This window comes from Pteropus alecto, unplaced genomic scaffold, assembly GCF_000325575.1.
Source record: "Pteropus alecto unplaced genomic scaffold, ASM32557v1 scaffold92, whole genome shotgun sequence".
Lineage (NCBI taxonomy): Eukaryota > Metazoa > Chordata > Mammalia > Chiroptera > Pteropodidae > Pteropus > Pteropus alecto.
Genome location: NW_006432447.1, coordinates 1,678,026 through 1,682,776, shown reverse-complemented (window position 1 = coordinate 1,682,776; position 4,751 = coordinate 1,678,026).

The window sequence follows — 4,751 nt, the reverse complement described above, 5'->3', positions numbered from 1 at the left end:
TAAAATAAAATCTAATATATAGTCCATATTCCAAATGTCCAAATAATATTATTTACAGCAAAATTTTTTATGGCCCAGGATCCAGCCCAGGGTCATATGTTCCATTAGTTATCATGTCTCCTTAGTCTCTTTTAACCTGGAACATGTCCTCATCCTTTCTTTTTCTTTCATAACTTTGAGATTTTGAAGAGTTAAAATCGTGATGATTGTTTTGTTAGATGTCCCTCAATTTTGGCTTGCCTGATATTTCCTCATTATTACTTTTAAGTTATGTACTTTGGGTCAGAATACCACAGAATGATGTGTTCTTCTCAGTGCAACATATCAGGAAGCACATCGTGTTGATTTGTCCCATTACTGGTGATGTTAACTTCAATCATTTTGTTAAAATGGTGCCTGTCGAGTTTCTATTTTTCTTTTTCTAATTAGTAATTATTTTTGTGGAGAGATTTGTTGAGACCGTAAATAGCTTGTTCCTCAGTAGACTTTCACCCACATTATCCCTTGATGATTCTTGCTTAGCTCTATTACTAGGATAGAAGCAAAATGGTGATTTTCTAATATTGTCATTTCTATTGCATTCATTAGTTGGCATTCTCTAATAAGGAAGAGCTGTCCTTTATGTACGTATGTGTTATTTGTATGGACAGATGGATTCTTATTATATTGAATTCATTATAATCCATCACTGTATATTTGAAGGCTCAGATGTCCCCTTGTGTACTTTTGATATATTGCTATTATTTCTTACTTTCTGTACAACATTCAAAACTCATCTTGTACTTTCCCTGCCCCAGTTCTTCTTTTTTTTTTCTTTCAGCAAAATCTGGATGGCCATCAACATAATTTTTATTGCAAATTAGTTAACCAAACCAAACCAAACAAAACGTTATTTTTATTACCTACACTTTTGCATATAGTAAACTTTTTTTAAAAAGGTTATTATAAAATACACTCTATTTTTTAAAACACAGTAAGAATCAACATCTTAGTACATATCTGGTCATATCCACAAGGGATTCCCTGCCCCAGTTCTTCAATCAGCCATTTCTTCAAGCATCCTTGGTTCTTTTCAGCAAAGAATGCTTTTTAAAAACCAAGAATTGGTGCTAGAGTGTGCTCATTGCCAGCTGTGTTGGGGCAAAGAAATACTTATATCTCTATTCTAATGCAACCCTGTAGGGTTTTGCATGCTTTGTCCTATTTCTCCTTCTTCCACAGTAAGAACTCTGATTCCTAACAACATTAGTATATCCACTTATTTGTTCAGACCTAAAAACACGGAAAATGTTTTAGAATTCTTATCTTCATACTATTACAGAAAACTGATTCTATTAAGTCAAATACAAGACTTATTTTTTTTTTATTTGTAAGGCATGGCTGAAACCTGTCAGGATTTGTCTCTGAGGTGGGAACATTGCCACTGGAATCAAGCGATCATTTTGTTAGTGTAAAAGGGATGGGGGAAGCTTTTCAGTGGGCACCCAGTGGTGATTGCTACAGTCACTCTGGATGTCATCTGGCGAGCACTGTGAGAAGGGGACGAAGTGAGGGGGAAGAGACTGGAAAGCCAAGGTCCAGGCAGAGATGGTAAAGGCCCGAACCAGGGATGCGCACTGGGGACATGATGCCCATGAAATCAACTGAGTCCTTCTAGAATCTTGCACACTCTAGTTTGTACCAGCTCCCTGGATACTGTGCATTCTCCAGTGTGAGGGGAATACTAGCTATATGACCTTGGACAAGTTATTAACCTCTCTGAGCCTCGTACAAGTCACTTTGGCTCTAGCAGGAAGGGTGTGAGCCTGCTCATAATGATGCTAAAAAAATTTTTCCAAATTTACTTTTAATTAATTGTTTTGGCCAATAGCATGCTTTTCTTTAATTGGCAATTACACATTCCTTTAACACTACAGGAATCCCAGATCCTTTTAATAGATGGCATTGTAATGTCAGTTTTTATCTTAAACCACTTTATTTTCTGAGGAAATGAGACTATGTCAAGGACATAATGAGATAATTCAATGAAAAGATGAAACACTTGACTACCACACAGGTAATAGCTGACAAAAAAGTCACAAGTGGCAATAGATCAGGTAATATGGAGTGGGTAACTTCCTATTGTGTGGATGAAATATATTCTGAGTTATTAATTCCTCATGCATTGGAGTCCTACTAACCTCAGTGATAGTTTGACCTGGCAGCTTCTCAATAGAGGGGGTGCTGCCCCTCTATTGAGATAATGGATGAGGAAAGCGAAGTACACAGGCATACAGTAAGTATAAGTTGTCTTCTCCCTATGCAACTTCCGTGATTTACTTCTGTGCCCTGACAAAGCCCTATTTGTCTATATATCCTCTTAGCCCCATGGTGGACTCCGCCTAATACACCATCAGCCAGCTCTGAGGATTAGACCATTAGAGGAATGATAGCAAAGAGGAACAAGACTTTTTCCAACACCACACCCAGTATTTCTTTCAAGACTTAGGGAACACTAAGTTCTCTGCTTCTCTCTTAGAAAGAAAAATTTATAAATGTTTTAAAACAACTATCTAGTGCTCAGTCTCTGTATTGGATTTCGTGGATGATATGAAGAAGTATAAGATGTAGTCTCTGCTTTCCAGGAACATAAAATCCCACTAAGGACCCAAAATAAGCACAACACAAAGCAAACAGACCTGAGTACAAATCCCAGTTCTACTACTCACTAGCTGTGGGACCTTGAACAGTCACTTAACCTCTCTGCACCTCTATTGCTCAACTGTAAAACATAACCACCAGTATCGACATCATCAGGTCATTGTGAGGATTAGAATAGCTACTACATGTAAGGAACCTGGCACAGAGGAGGAACTTCAAAAATCTGAGTTCCTTCATGTTTGAACCACATGGTAGTTAATTAATGTAACAGAAAATCTATTGCAAGATAGCCTATAATTCATTGCCAAGTGAAATGCCCTGAAGTAAAGGCTCTTGGACTCCAACGAAAGGCAAAATCAATCAGGCTAAGGTAGGAAGGGTAGATTCCTGGATGAAGAAAGGAAGTGACTAACATCCTTCAAGGATGGGCTGATTTTCTCAGATGCATCATGGGAGCCTTGGCCTCAAGCCCTTGTTTCCTGCACAAATGGTAGGAAATAAAGACTTAGGCACCTAAGATAGAAGTGGCACATTGAAGACCTCACAAAGTCATTCAGTTATCCACTCAATGCCCAGATCAATAATACTGTTTGTCCTCTAACTGCCAATTCTCACCATCCACCTGTCTCAATAGCCTTCCAAAACACTATGAATGATTTTTCCCTCTTCCTGTAGTAATCGGAGTCCACTGGGCAGTAACAAACCAAATGAGGACAGATATATGCCTAAGGTTAAAAAAAAATGCTAATGAACAGAGATGTGTTCATTCCAATACTCCCAAAGCATTGCTTTGGACAAAAATGTACAGGGAAATTTACTTGCAGAAGAGGATGTCAATAACAATCACCAGCTGGGGTAAATTGTGGTATTGTTCCCAATTATCAGCTCCCTCTTTTGTAAAAGAATCATACATCCCTTCTCTGCCAGGACTCTCTGTGGGCAGGGTAGAGCAGTGTCCTATGGATTTTCAGGACGACCATATGATCTGCTTTGGCCAATGAAATATGAGATAATGCAATAAACAGCACATCAGAACAGAAATATTGAGTCATTTAAATAGGTTATTTGACCTCATGGTCTCATGTTCTCAGATGTTTCGACTGTCAACCTGGGTCCCAGAATGAGAAAGCTTGATGCTCAAAATGAGCCAAGTACAGCTGAGTCATGACAGAGTTAAGCAGACCAAGAGACAAGCAGACCCATGAGCTAGAAATGTTTGTTATTGTAAGCCACTGAAATGTGGAGAGTTTTTGTTGCCACGGCAAAAGCTGACTAGTATATCAACATTAAGTGAACACTTGCTCTATGCTGGCTCTGTCCTAAGCATCTACATATGTTCCCTCATTGAATCTTCACATTAGTCATGTAAGGTAGTGTTTCAGCCAGGGTTTTCCATTATAAACAACAGAAAGTTACTCTGGCTGTATACAAAAGGAAGTGTAAAAGCAAGGCTTTTGCTTCCAGTCAAGATGGAACAACAAAATCTGGATGCGCCCTTCCATCTGAAAAAACTAAAACAAAAAATATAAAACAATAGTCTCAAGATATTAGACAGTAGGCAGTGAAGGACAGTGATCTGTAAGAGATGGGAAACAAACAATTGACCCAGCTTACTACCTAGAGAGTTTCCAGGCCACAGCACAAAAAAAGGTGGGAAGCCAGGCAGAGCCTGATGACCTTCTCGTTTTAGGAATATGGAGCTGAAAGAAGGGATTCCAAGGTGACGAAAATGTGCAGGACAGAATATTGGAAAGAAAGCTACACAGTAAGCTACACAGAAAGAAGATTATGGAGATTTGCAAAGAGTCCCCCTGGGGGATTCAGCTGAGTAAAGATCAGGGCATGCATAAGAGGAAACTATCACAAGGCATGGAAAATAACTACCAAAAAGGCTAAAGGGATTAGTCCCTGGACCTCGCTTAGGACAAGAAACAGTGCCTATTTTCACCAGCCAGAGTGGACATCACACAGAATACTCAGAAGTATCTTGCTCTACAGTGGGAAAAAAATTACTAGGCATGCAAAGAAGCAGATACATACAACTTAAAGTGAGGACAAAAATCAATTCATTGAAACTAACCCAGAAATGATATATAATAGAATTATATATT